The sequence below is a fragment of the Moschus berezovskii genome, chromosome 9, assembly GCF_049115385.1.
Source record: "Moschus berezovskii isolate FMDL1 chromosome 9, NW_MosBer_1.0, whole genome shotgun sequence".
In the NCBI taxonomy this organism is placed as follows: domain Eukaryota; kingdom Metazoa; phylum Chordata; class Mammalia; order Artiodactyla; family Moschidae; genus Moschus; species Moschus berezovskii.
Window position 1 is genome coordinate 102,854,637 of NC_142468.1, and position 22,140 is coordinate 102,876,776.

Below are 22,140 nucleotides of genomic sequence, written 5' to 3' on the forward strand. Positions count from 1 at the left end.
TTATTTGAAGATGTTCTATTTAACATAAGTGACTATTTCTATAGTTTGGTAACTGTATAACCTTGGGCAAGTCACTTAGTGTTTTAAAATCTTCTTTTAATCTTAAAAGGAGAAATAATATATCCCATCTTTCGGGGTCAAATGAGACGATCAGTAGCCAATTCACATCTACTTAGACTGACCTAAAACATCCAGTAATTAGACAAATTCTGGTAAAAAATGATAAAGTGGACACTGTGTCAGTAGATCTTTGGTCATTGCCCTGGAGTTTATTCCATCAGAGATGATGACAGCTTCAATCTGAATCATTTCAGGGTAGAAGATTGTGGATGTTCAAGAAAGTGCCCATGTAAAGTTTTCTTAACTATTTCAGCTAGGGTTTGTGAATCAAGTCTTTCTTGTTTTAAGATCCTTAACTTGGAGCCTTACGTTTTTGTATGTTAGGACCAGATGCAAAAGAAAATACTCATACCCATTGAGTGCGTGATCCAAGAAATTTGCAAACTTGTGAGGTCAGTGTAGTTTGTTTCTGGGACTCTTAGGACTCTGATTCTTCCTCCCTTTATATCTGATTTAGCTTGAGGAAAAATTGTTCGTATGATATCCCAATTTAAATTCAGATGATTAATCTCCTAAAGCTACTGGCATTTACACTTTTTTATAATAGTGGAAATAAAAAATTTAATTTCTTTAAAGTAACACTAAGCGGAGAAGGCAATGGCAAGCCACTCCAGTACTCTTGCCTAGAAAACCCCATGGATGGAGGAGCCTGGTAGGCTGCAGTCCATGGGGTCGCTAGGGGTCAGACACGACTGAGCGACTTCACTTTCACTTTTTACTTTCACACCTTGGAGAAGGAAATGGCAACCCACTCCAGTGTTCTTGCCTGGAGAATCCCAGGGAAGGGGGAGCCTGGTGGGCTTCCGTCTATGGGGTCACACGGAGTCGGACACGACTGAAGTGACTTAGCAGCAGCAGCAACACTAAGGATGTGGCAGGAGGTGTATTTGAGGCACAGGGTAGAAGTGCTGTTGGAATGTAGATCTCACCTTTTCTCTGTTCCTGCAACAGTATCCTATTATCATGCATTTTCAGGCAGCAAATGTCCCGGACAGTTACAATGTGAATTGTTTTCTATTATCTTCTTCCTTTCAATGTCTTTCAAATAGGAAGACTGAGCAAAAATTTCACCTCACCAGGTGTTTATTGTTACTCTCAAACAAATGGCTATTATCTTCCTCCTGATGAAAAGGAGATTAACTATCATTCCAGAATTTTTCCTTAAATATATATTCTCATGGTGAAACATGATGAATTCTAAGTCTGTTCTACTACTTACAATGCAACAAGGAGTGCTTGGGGTATTATAGCTACTTTAAGCCTGCAGAGTACTTCCAGTGGGAATATTAGAATATCATCTAGAATTAGAAAGAGGGAAAGATGAGAATATTTTAAGGATTAACTGTTAAAAAATGTACCAGCTAGAGCCACACAGGTCTTGTTAGGATTTAGGATTTGACAATTTATCAGCGACAGTGATAATGGAATGGCACATATGTTTATTAAGCATAATGAAAGTAGAAAGTCTAGGGAGATTATTTTAGATCTTATTATACAATTCATACAAGTGATGAAAATGCTGGGTTGTTTAATCAGAAATTAAATAGTGAAAATAAATCAATGATAAATATGTTACTACCTGCATTTCTTTGTATAGAAGAGTTAGAGAATATATTATGCTCAAAATGTTTTTCAGGAATAATTCTCCTTAAATAAGAGAACTTCATGATGTCTTGTAGAATAGTCTCTCTAGGGATATGCTGCCTCAAATAAAAGAATTATTCTACTGTTATTTTTGTATTTATAGTTATTCACTTTTTTTAATGTGTGTTCAGCTGTAACAAAATAAAGAATTTTTAGTTTCTAAATTAATGATATATGGAAGAAAAAATACTTAATTGTAAAAAATTAATTTAACTTTTTGTTTAAGAAGTGAAATAAACCTATTACATTAAAATTAAAATAACAAACGTCTTTTACAAAAGGAATATAATATATGATCAAGTGTACTTTCATTCAAATTTATATCCAATTCAGCCATATGTGCTGCACATAAATAACTTTGAATATATGTCATTTTGCTTGGGTAAAATGAATATAATAATATAAATTCCCAGAAAGAGAGACTGAAATGTAATTGGAAAAGACAGGAGAAAAGAGGGGAGAATGGAAAGACATAATGGAAAAAATAGGAGAAAAGATGTAGAGACAAAGAAACCATGCCCACAGAGATGCCTGTGCCACAGAGGCATGTATGCAGATACAAAAGAAGGAGAGAGGGGACCAAGAGAGAGGAGAGTGTCAGAGAGAGATGAAATATCTCTGGAAATGCAGTGTCTTTTGTTGTGGTTTTTGGTTTTGGTTTTTATTGCTTTTTTATATAATTACAGATTTCTCAGGGATCTCAGTTTTCAGTATTGATTGATAAGAAAGATTCTAGTTCTTTGAGAAGCCTCTGAGAAGTTGAGGTGTTAGGTGCATGGCTCGATTCTTTCCCTCCCCAGGGAGAAATTGAGAGCTGAGGTTTTCAATCACCAAGTAATATTCTATACTGTGGATACAGCACATTTTGTTCTATCCATTCATCAGCTGATGAACACTTGAGGATGTTTTAGCTTTCTTATTATTATGATTAAGGCTGTTGCAATCATTTGTCTACAGTTTGTTGTGTGCATATGTGTTTTCATTCATGTTGCATTGATATTTGAAATAAACTTGCTCGGTCATATGTTAATTCTACGCTTAACATTTTGAAAAACTGCCAGAATTTTCTTTAAAAGTGTTGCACCATTTTATGTTTCACCAGCTATGTATTAGGGTTCCAATTGTTCTACATCCTTGTTGACCCTTGGAATTGTCTATCTATTGGATTATAGCCATCCCAGTGGGTGTGATGTGATTTCTTATTGTGAATTTTATTTGGGTTTCCTCCTGATACCAATGATGTTCAGCATCTTTTTAAATACTTATTGGCCATTTGTATATCTTTTATGGAAACATTTATTTAGATTATTTACCCATTTTTAATTGAGTTGTCTTTTGATTCTAGAATTTTCTAAATTCTTGTATTCTGGATACAAGTCCCTAATCAGATATATGATTTATAATTGATTTATACCATTCTGTGTATTTTCTTTTCCCTTTCTCCCAATTCTCAGTTATGCTGAACTTTTTCTTTGCTTGTCTTGGGTTTTTTTATTGTGAAAGTTGCTCAGTCATGTCCAGCTCTTTTGTGATCCCATGGACTGTCATCCGGTCATGCTCTTCTGTCCATGGTTTTCTTCAGGCAAGAATACTGTAGCCGGGCAGGCTCCTCTGTCCAGGCAAGAATACTGAAACTGGTAGCCATTCCTTTCTCCAGGGGATCTTCCCAACCTTAGGATTGAACCTGGGTCTCCTGCATTGCAGGCAGATTCTTTATTGTCTGAGCCACCATGGAAACATCTTTTATTGTGGTTCTCTTTTAAAATATTTCTATGAGAGTAAGTATAGCCTGTCTGAAAATTAAGAGGAAACCTTAACTAAAATTGGATTTGGGAAGGCCTGTAAAGGGAGCTCTCATGCCCCACCATTTATCCTCAGTTACCCCAAACAGGAAGTAATCAGGCACTAACCTCAATGGGGATAGATGTATATAGTTCTCCCAAAAAGGAAGGGCAATCATTCTACTTTCCCAGCAGGAGGAAAGAATACTTTCTTCTTGTCCAGCAACAAGTTCAAGCCAAAGGAAAATGCCTAAGCTCAGACTTCATCTGAACTTTTACTTTCTTTCAATGAGCTTTCTTCTTTTTACTTACGTATGACTTCCTTTGCTTATCTACTCCCCTTACTATCAAAGCTTCCATGTGTATCTCATAGTATCTTTCTGGCAGATGAGCCTTTCTACCTGACATGAATTGTTTAATAAGCCAATTAGATCTGCAAATTTACTCAGTTGAATTTTGTATTTTAACCGGTGTTTCAAACCACAGTTTTTTCAGTGAACTCTTGTGTTTTCTTCTACCAAATACCCAAGCCTATCACTTTGAAGTTGCATGTTAAAAGAAAATTCTCACCTTGATGTTTCAGGACATACAAATAATTTGATGACAAGACAAACCCTTGTTAGGGAAGCACTTATTTTCAACTCCACTAAAAATCAAGTTTGAGAGACTTTTTTTTTTTTTTCTTGCTGTCTGCTTCTGCTGGGCAAGCTTTCTACTGATTTTCTCTTTTTTTTCCCCCAGACTCTGAGCTCTCGTTCAAGTGAAGTCTGAGCCATCCCTGTTCAAGCTCAAAGTCTAGTCCACAGTGCTCTCCCAAATTCAGTGTTACTAGCAGGCTCTGGGCAGTGTATTCTATAGATGTTCTCAAAGTAGGCAATGGTTCCATGTTGGTGTATTTTCCTGGAATGCCATTCAAAGTTCAAACTAGAGTTCAGGTGTGAATTTTTTTTAATTTATTTTAAAAATCATTAATTTAAAAAATATTTTAAATGATTTTTGACAATTCTATATGTTTTGTCAACCAAGTGACTGAAGAGCTCGAGCGATTTATACTGATAGACCCAAAAATCTTACATAATAATTTATGAAATGACATATAATTCCATCTACCACTGATTGTATACTTTACCTTGCAATTAGTTAGGATTCCTTTAATACCAGGTGTGCTATATTGTAGGACTGAGATATTTTTGTTTACTATGTAGAAATAGAGTTGAATATAATTCTTATGGCAAATATTCTTAAATTATGATATATAACATAAAATCAAGCAATGTACTTCTTTTTTTTAATTGACATTTGAAAGTCAAATCACACTTGTGAGCATGTGGTTTCAAGGCTGCTCTTTGTAGTTCTATTGAAATTGTCCTTCCATTATTTCTTTTTCCTTTCTGGTATTTATATTCACTCTGTCATCTTATAGTAACTATACTATCAAATTTATTTATTTTTGTTCTTTATCTCATTGGTTCAAGAGGTTGAAATTAAATTTTTGCCTTTGCTGTTATCATTCTTTTAATCATGATTTATTCAGGGTACCACATTTATGGTAGTAGTAGTTAGTGATAATCATTAGCAATCTATATTAAAATAATCTCTAATAGTACCACTACATATTTTTATATTTATCTCTTCACTAATAAATAAATATTGAATATATCATAAAGTATTTAATGACATTATATGTCTATTTTGCTGCAGATAACTAATTATCATTATGTGCTATACCAGCATTAACTGTGAATTTAAAGCATTTTATCATTAATTTTTTCTGCACCAGTTATGATTTAAAATAAAAGAGTAAAGCCATGTATTACATATAATATATTCAAATTTTGTTAGCCTTATATTTGAAAGCTGGGTTATTTATACAATTCTAAAATCTAAAAATTCTATGTGGAGCTAACATTTTGGAACCTTAATTTTCTCCTGGCCTCTTGCATTTTCTGATTTCTCAAGGTGTAAATAATAGGATTCAATAAGGGTGTGAATACAGTGTAAAATACAGCAAGGACTTTATTGCTGGCAAAACTCTTGAATGGCCAGGCATAGATGAAGATACATGGCCCAAAGAACAGACTGACCACAGTGATGTGGGCAGACAGTGTGGACAGAGCTTTGGAGAGGCCTCCCGATGATCTTCGTTGCACAGTGGCCAGGAGGACAGTGTAGGAGACAAGCAGGAGGAGGAAACAGATAAGTGACAAGAGTCCACTGTCAGCAATGACAAATAATTCCAGGGTGTATGTTTCCACACACGCAAGCTGAATCACAAGGGGAAGGTCACAGAATATGTTGTCTACAATGCGGGGGCCACAGAAAGTTTACCGTTAATACCATCTGACTCATGGTGTGTATAAAACCAATTGTCCATGAGAGTATAACAAACCCGTTCAGCAACCTGTGGTTCATGATTTTCCTGTAGTGCAGGGGTTTACATATGGCCACATATCTGTCAAAAGCCATGGCTACCAGAAGAGTTGCCTCAGCACCTCCAAACAAGTGCATAAAGAACATCTGAGCCATGCATCCCCATATAGAGATAGTCTTGTGTTCAGTGAGCAAGTCTCTGATCATCTTGGGTGTGGTGACCGTGGAGAGACACATGTCCAAAAAGGAGAGGTTTCCGAGGAGGAAGTACATGGGAGAATGAAGGGTGGAACTGCGTGTCACTGTGACCATAATGAGAGCGTTTCCCAGCACAGTAGCCCCATAGATCAAGGAGAATGTCACGAAGAAGACAACCTGAAGTTCCCATCCTGCAGAAAATCCTTGCAAAATAAACTCAGTCACTACAGATCCATTTTTCAGATCCATTTACTCAATTCAAAAAAAGTTCCAGAAGTTTTTTCTTATCTCAGATATTTTCAAGAAATGATTAGTGCCTGCAAATTAGAGAAAATAAAGTGAAAATAATGTTGTTACTGTAGGTTAGTCTACAGAAGTATACAGAGTGGATCCTGAAATGTTGACTGTTTACCTGGGGAGTACACAGAGGACAGAAGCACACTAAGCCTTCTATGAAGAGTTGTGCTACATGAATAAAATGTAAATGAGCATAAATATTACTATTGACACTTTTGTGGCAGTAAATGCAATAATTACATGCACTATGGAGAAATGACAAAGCTCGATAACTATTAAAATGAAAACCAGCTACAATTTGGGAACCATTGCCTTTGTCACATGGATTTATCTTTTTTGCTTCCAGAATTATATTTTGTTATTTTTTAAAACTAAACATAAAGGTTTCTATTGTAAATGCTCCTCTTAATGAAAAACAGACTATATTTTTCACATAGTTCCTATGTTACATAGAATTTTACAACCCCTGATACAACTAACAAAAGAAAAACCTGAATATGAAATTAATTCAATTAAGCAGAAATTGATTAAAAAGACTTATACTGGCCTTTTACTTTATTTCAGAGGGAAAGATGGCATGAATTTAAGTTGATGACTTTCCCAGTGCTTGTGTCTCTCATTCTTCTTCCTGAGCAAGTCTTCTCAAAATATTTATTTCTGCACTTCTATTATGAATACAAAGGTAACATAAATGAAAGGAAAGAAATTATTATATAGCTTAGACAACAACATGTATTGGTAAAGAAACTTTTGTTCCTCTTGAATAATTAATTGCCAATTAGATTTTATTACTTTCACTAAATTTATGATCTACTTTGGAGAAAATTGAAGGTAGAAAAATAATGCATTAGCACTAGGAAAGAACTTTCTAATCACTTTTCTCCACACCTTATTTAGTAAATGAAAAATCAAGGTCTAGGTAAGTAAGTAAATCTCCCCGAGTCCTAAAGGCAAGACCACTCCCAAGAATGTGTAGTGAGTATTAGATGAGATAGTGTATATATAAGCTCCTGGCTTGGCACAGAATGAGCACCGAGAAGGCGTATATTGAGTCAGTTATTCATGAAAATCCAAGATTAAAGCCTGAGAATAATTTATATAAATCCCTATTAGAAAAGTAATAAACCAAGGCTTATTTTATTATCAGATATGAACAATACACATCACTCAATGTAACAATTAAATATTCTCTTTCCGTTTTGTTATAGACATTTTAAGAAAACACACATAATTTCAATATAGATGCATTTTATATTTTTTAAAACCTATGCACACTTATCCTAGACAAATCTCAAAAACTAAATAAAAGAGACCTAACAGAAAAGACCACATGTTATATAGCTTGCTTTATATGAAATATTTAAAAACAAAAATCCGTAAAGACAGAAATTATGTCAGTAGTCCCCGTGAGTTGGGATGTGAGTGCCAATGGGCACTGCTGATGATAATGACTTAACATCAGATTGTGGTGATAGATACACAAATATATGAGTATAAAAATAATCATTGAAATGTGTACTTAAAAAGGGTAAATGTATACTATGTGAATTATATTCAATAAAATGTAAACCATTATACATTTTTAACTTTTATTCTTGTTAAAATTTTGTGTTTGTAAATTATAGTTTTCTAGTACTGTACAAGTACGTCAAGTACTTGTCAAGTACTTGTCAAGGCTGTGTATTGTCACCTTGCTTATTTAACTTATATGCAGAGTACATCATGAGGAACGCTGGGCTGGAAGAAGCACAAGCTGGAATCAAGATTGCTGGGAGAAATATCAATAACCTCAGATATGCAGATGACACTACCCTTATGGCAGAAAGTGAAGAGGAACTCAAAAGCCTCTTGATGACAGTGAAAGAGGAGAGTGAAAAGGTTGGCTTGAAGCTCAACATTCAGAAAACAAAGATCATGGCATCTGGTCCCATCACTGCATGGGAAATAGATTGGGGAACAGTGGAAACAGTGTCAGACTTTATTTTTGGGGGCTCAAAAATCACTGCAGATGCTGATTGCAGCCATGAAATTAAAAGACGCTTACTCCTTGGAAGGAGAGTTATGACCAACCTTGATAGTATATTAAAAAGCGGAGACATTACTTTGCCAACAAAGGTCCATCTAGTCAAGGCTATGGTTTTTCCAGTGGTCATGTATGGATGTGAGAGTTGGACTATAAAGACTCCTGAGCACAGAATTGATGCTTTTGAACTGTGGTGTTGGAGAAGACTCTTGAGAGTCCCTTGGACTACAAGGAGATCCAAACAGTCCATCCTAAAGGAGATCAGTCCTGGGTGTTCATTGGAAGGACTGATGTTGAAGCTGAAACTCCAATACTTTGGCCACCTGATGCGAAGAGCTGACTCATTTGAAAAGACCCTGATGCTGGGAAAGATTGAGGGCAGGAGGAGAAGGGGACGACAAAGGATGAGATGGTTGGAATGCATCACCGACTTAATGGACGTGGGTTTGGGTGGACTCCGGGAGTTGGTGATGGACAGGGAGGTCTGGCGTGCCGAGGTTCATGGGGTCACAAAGAGTCGGACACGACTGAGTGACTGAACTGAACTGAACTGCACTCTTGAATATGAAGGATTTCCAGGTGGCTCAACAATAAAATAATCTTCCTGCAATGCAGGAGACCCTAGTTCAATCCCTCAGTCAAGATGAGCCCCTGGAGAAGGAAATGACAACCCACTCCAGTATTCTTACCTGGAGAACCCCAAGGACAGAGGAGCCTGGCCGGCTGCAGTGCATAGGGTTGCAGAAAGCTGACACTACTGAAGCGACTTCGCACTTTAATACGAATATCCTGGAGGGACTTCTCGCTCTTTCAGATTTATTTAAAATCTCATTGTATTAATGGTACGTTTTATACAGAGATTTTCTAAACATCTAGTTTGTGTCTACCTAATTCTACCTTGCCAAATCCTGCTTCAACTGTCATTATATATGCATATTTACTTGTTCTGCCAACACTTGAAGCTTGATCCCTATTCTGCAGAAAATATCATGAGTTTCTAGGTTTTCCATTATTTTCAATGATAGTATGAATTATCTGGATACTCAGGGTTTACTTTTCTTAATTTTAGTCATGATTCCTAATCACATCATCTATTGTCATATTTTACTTTGCAATATCATTTTGAGAATATTTATCTTTTAAATTTTCATGGAAATTGTTGATTATAGCTCATTGTGAAATAAGGATGTGATTTCATATCTTAAAATCCATAGCCTTTTCCTTTCAGCCAATACAGGAGTAATTAAAATACCTTTTTCAGAGTATGAACCTTCTAATGAATTAGCTCTCTGTAATATTTTCACTTACTTGCTCTAAAGGCACAGTATTAGGAGCAGCATGTTCAAGGGTTTATTCAAAATGACAAATCTACTTTTCACTCTCTGTGATTCCCTTCATATGGTTCTGGGTACTATTTTAGGCCTGTTTTATAAAAATGTGAACCACCTTGGAGGCAGACTTGTTGGATCTCTGGGAATCCAAATTTCAGTGGGAGTAGTTAAATCACTGAGGCAAGATGTTCACACTTAATTTCTGATCCTGGAATATACTGTCACTCTCCTGTCATTTCCTGGAGTATTCAAATTTTCCTTTATTCTCTTGAATATGAGGGGCTTCCCTAGTGGGAAGTTGGAATGATTAAAATAGGCATGAGAGTGTTGGTTGATTGTGATATAGTAAGTGTAGACAGCTTTAACACACACTTTATTTTCCTCACTTCACTCCCAAGAAATTTTCTTACATTCCTTCTAACAACTCTGCAGTAATTTTTGAGATGAATAATCGAAAAATCATTCTGTCCATCAAAATATTAATATAAAAATTGATCTACACAGATTGTATAAAAGCACATCTTATGTATATGTTTACATGTTACAGTAGAAATTTTTAAAGATAAAATTGAAATAAATTATGTTAAATTATTTAAAATTGATATTCATTAATGATTAATCATTAAGCTAACTAAAGTATAGCTATTTTCGTTATTCAGGTATCTTTCTATGAAATTTTGAGAGAATGTTTATACTCGGCACAAAATAGTTTCATAATCATTGCTGTGTGCTGTTGTGCTGTGTGCTCAGTTGTGTCTGACTGTGACCCCATGGACTGTACCCTGACAGACTTCTCTGTCCGTGGAATCTTCCAGGCAAGAACACTGGAGTGGATTGCCGTCTCCTCCTCCAGGGATCTCCCCGACCCAGGGACCAAACCTGCGTCTCTTGCATCTCCTGCACTGGCAGGGGGATTCTTACCACTGTGCCGCCCAGGAAGCCCTTTCATAATCATTATCTTTCTTAAAATAAAATATAATAAATTCTTATTTTGTAAGGTGTTGCTTTTACTGAAATAATCATATTGATATTTCTGGTATACTCTGCAACACAGGCTTCAGAGTCTGTTTCAATAACTTGACAACAAGGGCTGCCCTGAATAACTTTTGAATTGGTTGACATCTCTGCTCCTAATCTCCAAATCTTTATTTAATTCTAGTCAAATTCATCATTTAACCCATGGTTTCATACAGAGTTTTTGCATAGATATTGCTTTTTTGCAAGAGTCATTGTAGTTGATGGGAATTTCTCATATACAAATGTTAAAATCTCCCATAGTCTTACAATAAGCGAAATTCCTTTCCACAAGATTTAATTTATTCTATCACTATATTTGCAAACCTTAGAAATGGTTTGTGTGTACCTTTCCATGGTGTTTGCTGATAAGGAATGCATTTTATTTATTGTCATATTGCTCATCTTACCCATTTTTACAAAATAGCAGAAAAACAAGTATTTTCTCAGTGGAATGTGGCTTTGTTCATTTGCTATTAATAAGAAACATTCTAAAACACTTTCTATTACATTAAGTGAAAATTTTAAAGCCTTCCATTGATTATTATATGACTATTAATATTTCAAAGAAAATTATCACTAGTTTCATTATGACATTATTGGAAAAGGTGTTTGATATATTTTCAATCTTATGTTTATTGAGGCTTATTTTATCTCCTAACTTGATATCAACCATAGAGAGTGTTCTATGTGCAATTGAAAAAATATGTGCAATTGAAAAAATGATGTAATGTTCGATAAATATCTGTTAAGTTTTTCTGTTCTAATCTGTCATTAAAGACCAATATTTCTTTACGATTTTCTATCTGGAAGAATATCTGTTGATATAAGAAGTGTGTTAAAGGTCCCCTACCATTATTGTACTGTGCTTTTATGTCTGTTAATATTTGCTTTATGTATTTAGGAGTTCCTATGCTGAGTGCATAAATACTTACAAGTGCTATTTCTATTTTGAAAATAAATGATTTTCATTTTTACAAGATGTAATACCAGTCAATCTTGTTTATATTCAGGTTAGCAAATAAGGTATGAATAGCTGCAAAGAGATTTTTAATATTTTAGTAAATTAACAGAGCACTTGATCGTGTAACACAACCTGTAATTTAAAATTGTATTTCATTTAATCATAAATTTCTGATTTTAAAAGCAGAAGATAATCAGCAGCTTAGAAAACAACAGAGAAGAAACAAAAAATAAATTTTTAAAGAGAGACAGGGGACATAGGAGAGCTACTTGGGAAGTGTGGTGTCTCAGTGGCATGTTTACTGGATGACTTGAAGACAGAAATACAAAAAAAAAAAAAAAAAAGCAGCCATGAGGTTGTTCTCTGATACCTGTTTCTCCTGCACTACCCTGCCTTTTCAAAGCTTCTGCTCCAGCCGTGTCTTCCATGATTCAGACTTGCTCGTTGTTTCCTAGCATTCCAGAAATTTATTTCTCTTTCTTCTATTTTAGTTCCTAAATTTATGTTATCTTAAACTTAGAAATATTTCATTACTCTGCAATTATTCGCTTGTTCTTGTTTATTTCTAGCTGAAAATTTTGAAGAAAATATTCCTCTGTAGTAGCATTACACTGGTTCAATTCAGTTCCATTGCTCAGTCATGTCTGACTCTTTGCAACCCCATGGACTGCAGCATGCCAGGCTTCTCTGTCCATCACCAACTCCTGAAGCCAGTTCATGTCCATCAAACTCATGTCCATCAAGTCGGTCATGTCATCCAATCATCTCAACCTCTGTCATCCCCTTCTCCTCCTGCCTTCCATCTTTCCCAGCATCAGGGTCTTTTCCAATGCATTTTCCTTTGAATCAGGTGGCCAAAGTATTGGAGTTTCAGCTTCAACATCAGTCCTTCCAGTAAATATTCAAGACTGATTTCCTTTAGGATTGACTGGCTGGATCTCCTTGCTGTCCAAAAGACTCTCAAGAGTTTTCTCCAACATCACAGTTCAAAAGTATCAATTCTTTGGCACTCAACCTTTTTTATGGTACACCTCTCACATCTGTACATGACTACTGGAAAAACCACAACTTTGACTACAAGGACCTTTGTTGGCAGTGATGTCTCTGCTTTATAATACACTGTCTAGGTTTGTCATAGCTTTTCATTCAAGGAGCAAGCTCCTTTTATTTTGTGGCTGCAGTCCCCATCCACAGTGATATTGGAGCCCAGTAAAATAAAGTTCATCACTGTTTCCATGGTTTCCCCGTCTATTTGCCATGAAGTGACAGGACTGGATGCCATGATCTTAGTTTTTTGAATGTTGGGTTTTAGGCCAGATTTTTCACTGTCCTCTTTCACCCTCATCAAGAGGCTGTTTAGTTCCTCTTTTCTTCCTAATATTAGAGTGACTATTATCTGCATATCTGAGGTTGTTGATATTTCTACCAGCAATCTTGATTCCAGCCTGTGAGTCATCCAGCCTGGTATTTCACATGATGTATTCTGCATAGAAGTTAAATAAGCAGGACGACTGTATACAGCCTTCACATATTCTGTTCCCAGTTTTGAATCAATCAGTTGTCCCATGTAACGTTAGAAATACTGCTTCTTGTCCTGCGTACAAGTTTCTCAGGAGACAGGTAAGATGATCTAGTATTCTCATCTCTTTCATGTCCCCTAAAGTCAGGAATAAGACAAGAGTACCCACTCTCACCACTACTATTCAACATAGTTTTGGAAGTTTTGGCCACATCAATCAGAGCAGAAAAAGACATAAAAGGAATCCAAATTGGAAAAGAAGTAAAACTCTCACTGTTTGCAGATGACATGATCCTCTACTGAATAATAAACTGAAAAAAAATTTTTAAAAAAATTTCCACAGTTTTGTTGTGATCCACATAGTCAAAGGCTTGTATTGAAATAAGCAGATCATCATCAAAGGAGATAATTTAGTATAAAAAAAGAACCCGATATACCACCATTCATCATTGGATCTTGATTGCCAACTAAGTTCTCAATTAATAATCTGAACATTTTAAAATAAATAGAACCCCTGGGATACGTCTTATTAAATACTTATATTTATTTATAATAAAATTGTGACCCAGGATTTGATTTTCCCAAAAAACTTGACAAATTATCTTGTCAAAGAAAACAACTGAAGCTCTCTCTCATCATATAAAATAACCCATGTCTTTAATGATTAGTTTTCTTCAGTTTGAACTGAGAAGTTCATATAATGTTCTAAACTATGTTTTAATTTATATAAGATGGTCATTTATGGTAGTCTTAGTGCTTGGGAAAAGGAAAGAATAAGGCAATAAGTAATTTACTAGTGAATTGCATCTATTTTTTCTGAAAAAAAAAATAGAAAACTTGAAGAGGTATTAATTTTAGTGCACTGCTAGTTTAATTTTAACATATAAGGCAAAATTAGAGACAAATATAGCACACAAAAATGCCCCAAAGTAGAGAATATTAAAAAAATAAAAATAAAATTTCTATTAGGACCAGTAAAACCAGAACTCCTCTCTGTCACACCTGCTTTTACCATGGAAAATGAGTTAGACATTGGCTTTAAGAGCTTATAGCTGCATCCCCGGAGAAGGAGAAAAAGGGTTTTGGTAAGAAAACAAATCAAGATGTTGCTCTATTATAATTAATATTATTTCCATAAAGCATCCTCAGAATTTCTTTTATTCACTATTGAAAGGATACCATCCCAAATAACTTTATTTGATATTTTTGCCATTTTTAAAGCCAGTCTTTAAATTCTGTTATCTACATGATAAATAATTTATAGATGTTAAGATGAACCAATCTTAAATGTATAGTTTGAAAATTTTGTTTTCTTGTGCAGGCATCTATGAAACTACCACACTTGTCAAATTTCTAAATAAATTTTTTTCACACCCAAAATTTCCCTTCTACTGCTTTGCAATAAACATTCACCAGCAGAGATAAGGACTATTCTCATTTCCCTCACGTAATATCAGTTTTGTCTATTGTTGAATTTCTTTTAAATAAAATCTTACAATGTGTATGCTTTTGAGTATCTTCTCCCTAAAATAACAGTCTTTTAGAGATGTATCCAGACTGTTTAATGTACAAGTTTAATTTTTTTAAATGTATTACCGAGTTTTATTCCACTGTGTGAATGTACTATGAATGTAACCTCATCTTGGTATCCATTTCTCAGAAGACCTAAATTAACATAGTTGGTACTGGGAGTGGTCTGAGAAACAGATGAAAATGGGGATTTGTAGCTGGCTCATCACCTGGTGGCCAATAAGATTCCACTGCAAATGGCAGGGTTCCCAGGTGGCTCAGTGATAAAGAATCCAGCTGCCAGTGCAGGAGATGCAGGTTCAATTCCTGGCTCAGGATGATCCCCTGGAGGAGGAAATGGCAACCCAATCCGCTATTCTTGCCTGGAAATTTCCATGGACAGAAGAGCCTGGCAGGCTGCAGACCATGGGGTCATAAAGAATTGGCTCTGACTGACTGAGTGAGCACACATTCACTCAGGTGGTAGATGGGACACAGGCCCTCGCTTAGTGCAGTTGGCTGATGGCTAAATATTTCATGGGTTTTGATCTGGGAATTCAACCTGTTGGAAAGGAATGCTATTGCAGGTGAATGATTCATTTGGAAGAAAGAGAAGAGAAATTCCTATAAAGAGTGCAGTTGTTTGGTTATTGTAAGTTGTATTGATGCCTTGAAATAAAAAGAAACTGAAAGTCGTTAACTAACAAACATTAAAGGTTAGGTGTAAGGATTTAAAAACTCTTTGGTAGTTTACAAAGAGTTCCTTGTCTCCTGAGTAAGTAGACACAGACAAGCAAGATACTGAAGATCTAACAGAGTTACACAAGTATACCTATAGAATATCCTTCACCTTTGAAACTGTTAGTTACTCAGGAGTGTCTAACTCTGCAACCCCATGGACTGCAGCCCGCCAGGCTCCTCTGCCCATGGAATTCTCTAGGCAAGAATACTGAAGTGTGTTGCCATTCCCTTCTCTAGGGGATCTTCCACAGTTACACGGATCCAAAAGAGTACAAACACTCTAGGCATGTGTATCATGATAAGGTCAGAGCACTGGTTGGGAAAAGTTTAAAACCCTGAAGTATGGAATGAGTACATCTGGATAAATGCCCTCATAGACTTTGGTTCTACAGATTCCTCAACATCAGTAAGAGCTAGAACTTTCTGCTGCTCAAGGAGCTTCAGAGGCGTCACTTCTGCAAGGAGATAGGTCATCTTTTAGGCCTGGACTAACTTCCTCTTCTGCTTAATAACTAAAGTAGAAGCCCAGCATAACCCCTGGGATACACTGGGCCTGATAAAAATGAAAGAGACTATATACTAAAGTAATTGTGAGATTTTACTGTCATGTTCTGGCAGGAGCCGTGAGACTATTATTGAAGGGAGTCATGAGACTGTTACTGAAAGGAGTATTCATGCTACGCTCTCTTCATTCCAAAGGGAATCTTTATGACAGTTACCTTCAATTCTCAGTCAGGCAAATCATGAAGTGTTTCATTAGTGTCAGTTTCTGGAGATTTACCTTGCTTCTTTCTTTAGAACATCTTTGCCTGGTTCTCTGTTGATTCTCTGCATTGGTCTCTAAACATTAGACCGTGCAGGCACCTCTGCCAGTCTTCACAGATTGGCCTTGCACAGGAGGAGGTCCTCACCAATAAACCTGAACAGAGGTTCTGGAGACCTCTGCCAATGGTTTCCCTCCTCAGGAGGAAGCATGCCTCTTGGTAGTGATTTTTGTTTTCTCACTCTGTGGACAGATCGTGGTGGGGTATGTGGTGAAGCTTTGGCGTCTAGAAGCCCAACCTGCTATCCCCATTCTCCCCCAGCACCTGGACTCTATCAGAACCATCACAGCTCCAAGCCTGGTGAGATAAGTACTAGTTCTTTGGGAATCCTCTGTGAAGTTGGGATGCTAGATCCGTAAATTAACTCTTTCCTTTACAGGTGGAAGCTGAGAGCTGGAATATTTTATCCACTCATTCTGTGCTGAGTTATGGAGAATCAATTATATAACTGGTCCAGCTAACTGCCTCTGTCTTCCCCCAGACAGCCAGACTGTGACAGACCTGTAAGAGCTCCAATACTAGCAAGACCTGAATCTCCTTGCCTGATTTGGTGAGTCTGATTTTTCATTCTCCAGGGGTAAAAGAGATTTTCAATTGGTTTCAGGGTTCCCACAAAGAAAATCTGTTCACTCAGTTCAGTTCAGTTCAGTTCAGTTCCGTTCAGTGGCTCAGTTGTGTCCAACTCTCTGCGACCCCATGAATCACAGCACGCCAGGCCTCCCTGTCCATCACCAACTCCCGGAGTTCACTCAAACTCATGTCCACAGAGTTGGTGATGCCATCCAGCCATCTCATTCTCTGTCGTCCCCTTCTCCTCCCACCCTCAATCCTTCCTAGCATCAGACTCTTCTCCAGTGAGTCAACTCGTCGCATGAGGTGGCCAAAGTATTGGAGTTTCAGCTTTAGCATCAGTCCTTCCAATGAACACCCAGGATTGATCTCCTTTAGAATGGACTGGTTGGATCTCCTTGAAGTCCAAGGGACTCTCAAGAGTCTTCTCCAGCACCACAGTTCAAAAGCATCAATTCTTCGGCGCTCAGCTTTCTTCACAGTCCAACTCTCACATCCATACATGACCATGGGAAAAACCATAGCCTTGACTAGACAGACCTTGGTTGGCAAAGTAATGTTTCTGCTTTTTAATATGCTATCTAGGTTGGTCATAACTTTTCTTCCAAGGAGTAAGCGTCTTTTAATTTCATGGCTGCAATCAGCATCTGCAGTGATTTCGGAGCCCAAAAAAATAAAGTCTGACACTGTCTCCACTGTTTCTCCATCTATTTCCCATGAAGTGATGGGACCAGATGCCATGATCTTCGTTTTCTGAATGTTGAGCTTCAAGCCAAACTTTTCACTCTCCTCTTTCACTTTCATCAAGAGGCTTTTGAGTTCCTCTTTGCTGTTAAATTGGTGTGTTTATTGGAGAGCAATGGACCAGGGATTCCTCCTCTCATGATGCTCATGTCACTCTTAGCATCAAGTAGTGAGGTAAGCTGTGACGTGAATGAGTCTTGAAAACATTGAAGAGAAGCCAGTCTAAAAAGACCACATCCTTGCTTCCCTCACACTCCCGGCTCTAGGCAACCATTAGTCTACTTTCTACTTCTAAGGGTTTGCCTATAAAGGATATTTCATACGAATGGACTAAAGTAACGTGTAGTTTTTAGTGACTCATTTCTTTAACTTAGCCAAATGTTTTCAAGATTCATACATAGTGTAGCATATGCCAGTACCTGATTCATTTTTATTTCCAAATAATATTCCATTATATGTATATAGCATGTTTTACGGAGAAGGCAATGGCAAGCCACTCCAGTACTCTTGCCTGGAAAATCCCATGGATGGAGGAGCCTGGTAGGCTGCAGTCCGTGGGGTCGCTAAGGGTCGGACACGACTGGGCGACTTCACTTTCACTTTTCACTTTCACACATTGGAGAAGGAAATGGCAACCCACTCCAGTGTTCTTGCCTGGAGAATCCCAGGGACGGGGGAGCCTGGTGGGCTTCCGTCTATGGGGTCACACAGAGTCGGACACGACTGAAGTGACTTAGCAGCAGTACCAGCAGCATGTTTTATTTATCCATTCATTAGTTGATGAACATTTGGGTCGTTTTAACATTTTTACTAGTATGATGAAAGCTGCTACAATCATTTTAGTATAATTTTTGGGGTGTACATGTGCCTTAATTTCTTTTGAAGATGTATTTGGAATGAAGTAACCTGGGCACATGGTAATTCTATATTTAACATTTTTGAGGAACTGCCAAAATTCTCTCCAAAATGGTTACACCATTCTGTATTCCATCAGCAGTATATGAGGGTTCCAATTATTCTACATCCTTGTCAACCCTTGTTATTTGTCACCTTTTTGATTATATCCATCTTAGAGAAATAATCATAATTTTATGGGACAATTTTAGGTATAGCATAAAACTGTTTCACTGGTAATTTTTTATGAACATTCTGGTCAATAATATGTTATAGGTTATTTTGACATTTGTGAACTACTGCAAGGAGATCCAACCAGTCAATTCTAAAGGAGATCAATCCTGGGTGTTCATTGGAAGGACTGATGCTAAAGCTGAAACTGCAATACTTTGGCCTCCTCATGCGACGAGTTGACTCACTGGAAAAGACTCTGATGCTGGGAAAGGTTAGGGGCGGGAGGAGAAGGGGACGACGGAGAATGAGATGGCTGGATGGCATCACCGACTCTGTGGACATGAGTTTGAGTGAACTCCGGGAGTTGGTGATGGACAGGGAGGCCTGACGTCCTGTGATTCATGGGGTCGCGGAGAGTCGGACACGACTGAGCGACTGAACTGAAATGAACTGAACTGAAGCATGAATTTGGAGAAGGCAATGGCAAGCCACTCCAGCCCTCTTGCCTGGAAAATCCAGGAGGAGCCTGGTAGGCTGCAGTCCATGGGGTCGCTAAGAGCCGGACACGACTGAGCGACTTCACTTTCACTTTTCATTTTCATGCGTTTGAGAAGGAAATGCAATCTACTCCTGTGTTCTTGCCTGGAGAATCCCAGGGACGGGGGAGCCTGGTGGGCTGCCGTCTATGGGGTCACACAGAGTCGGACACGACTGAAGCGACTTAGCAGCAGCAGCAAGCATGAATTTAGCTTGCCATACAGTTTAAAGAAACAGGCTACCAACATGCTGTAAAGAATCCGAGCACTGTGTTTTAACAGCATCACTTTGGATGAACTTGAAGATGCATTGAATGGAGAAAAAAATCTATATCTTCTTTAGGATTAATTTGAAAACTATTGCCTGGAACAAGAAGAGATGTTTAGTCTCTTGAATTGGGGAAGAATATTTAAGTTTAGCCATCAATAAGTTTGGGATTCTGAATTCAGCAAGAAATGCCCCCTTGCCCTTAACACTAACAAGCAAATGTTAATTTGCTTATAATTGCAAGAAAAATTTCAAGCTTACCAAAGACAATTGAACCATAGTTTAAGCACTTGGAAAAGACAAGTTACATGGTATATTACATAAAATTTAAAAAAAAGTGCTTCTACTTTTGTTTCCTTAGGTTTGAAAGTCAGTTGTGAATACAAATTGAATTTCTTAAGAGTGTTTGATTTCAAGGCTGCTCTATGAAGTTCTATTAAAATTGCCCTTCTATTGTTTTTTCCCTTTGGTATCTTATGTTCAATCTAGCATTCTATATTTATGATGCTGTCAAATATGACTTTTTATTCTTACATTTTCTTTCATTTGTTCGAATTCTTTCAATCATTGTTTGTTCAGTCTCATTTAATGATACTGTAAATGACAGTCATTTATAAATGACTATGAGTATAAATGATAGTATTATGACTGTCATTAACAACCCATTTCAATTAAAGTAATCTCTAACAGTAATCACCATGTTTGTGTATTTATTTCTTCACTAACAAATATATATTGCCTGTATCATAAAGTATTTAATGATTTTTATATGGCTATTTGCTGAGATCACTAATTATCATTATAACAGCATTTAATAAATTTAAAATATATTATCATTAATTTTGTATGCATCAGTTATGATTCTAAAATAAGAAAGTAAAACTATGTATTGCATATGTATTCAAATTATATTTGCAATATATTTGAAAGCTGGGTTACCTATACAGTTCTAAAATCTAAAAGTTCTATGTGGAGCTAACATTTTGGAACCTTAATTTTTACATGGCCTCTCACATTTTCTGATTTCTCAGGGTGTAAATAATAAGATTCAATAAGGGTGTGAATACAGTGTAAAATACAGCAAGGACTTTATTGCTGGCAAAACTCTTGAATGGCCAGGCATAGATGAAGATACACGGCCCAAAGAACAGACTGACCACAGTGATGTGGGCAGACAGTGTGGACAGAGCTTTGGAGAGGCCTCCCGATGATCTTCGTTGCACAGTGGCCAGGAGGACAGTGTAGGAGACAAGCAGGAGGAGGAAACAGATAAGTGACAAGAGTCCACTGTCAGCAATGACAAATAATTCCAGGGTGTATGTTTCCACACACGCAAGCTTAATCACAAGGGGAAGGTCACAGAATATGTTGTCTACAATGCGGGGGCCACAGAAAGGCAGGTTTACCGTTAATACCATCTGACTCATGGTGTGTATAAAACCAATTGTCCATGAGAGTATAACAAACCCGTTCAGCAACCTGTGGTTCATGATTTTCCTGTAGTGCAGGGGTTTACATATGGCCACATATCTGTCAAAAGCCATGGCTACCAGAAGAGTTGCCTCAGCACCTCCAAACAAGTGCATAAAGAACATCTGAGCCATGCATCCCCATATAGAGATGGTCTTGTGTTCAGTGAGCAAGTCTCTGATCATCTTGGGTGTGGTGACCGTGGAGAGACACATGTCCAAAAAGGAGAGGTTTCCGAGGAGGAAGTACATGGGAGAACGAAGGGTGGAACTGCATGTCACTGTGACCACAGTGAGAGCGTTTCCCAGCACAGTAGCCCCATAGATCAAGGAGAACGTCACGAAGAAGACAACCTGAAGTTCCCATCCTGCAGAAAATCCTTGCAAAATAAACTCAGTCACTACAGATCCATTTTTCAGATCCATTTACTCAACTCAGAAAGATTCCAAATGTTCTTTATATACAAAGAGAATTTTTTTAAAAAGCCACAGTTAGCACTGACTGACATGGGATCGCAAAGAGTCAAACACGACTTATCAAATGAACTTCAACAAAAACACCAACATTTTTTTATTTCTATTTGATGAGTAAAGATAGTCTTAAATCTCAGATCTTTTGGAGCTGTTTTCTCAAATCCTTTTATTAACATTGTTCACAGTGAACAGTTTGTGTGTTGTGTGCAAATGGTTTGGAAGTAAATAGTGAAATTATTCAGTCCTAATGTATAGATATTGCTTTGGTTGTAATATATCACACTAAATTTTATTTGCTGAGCTTTTAAATGTCATTCTTAGGAGGTAGAGTGATCAAAATTAATTATAATTATGTGATCACTATGTCATAAGCTGTGTTGTATTTCACATATGTTAACAAGCTTTAGTGTTATGAGCATAGCAATCTCGTTATTATAATTATCCTAATTTTGTATTAAAGGAAACTTGGCACAGATGTTTTAAATGACTTACACCAGCATCTGGGCATGTATCAAAACACCATATTCCAGCCAAACATAAAGGAATGTATATTTATGGTCAAGTTATTAAATATTGATTGAATTAATATGTTCCATTTATGAGCATAACAGATATGATTCAACAAGTATTTGGAATCCCTCTATGTAATTAACTGCACTTTTTTTCTTATACAAAA

The 22,140-nt window shown here is 36.9% G+C and overlaps 2 pseudogenes; both read right to left on the minus strand.

Moving 5' to 3' along the window:
• Positions 1-5,437: 5,437 nt before the first annotated feature.
• Positions 5,438-6,362, minus strand: LOC129536208 (olfactory receptor 4L1-like; annotated as a pseudogene).
• A 14,124-nt stretch (positions 6,363-20,486) lies between these two features.
• LOC148776780 (olfactory receptor 4L1-like) lies at positions 20,487-21,416 on the minus strand (annotated as a pseudogene).
• Positions 21,417-22,140: the final 724 nt, after the last annotated feature.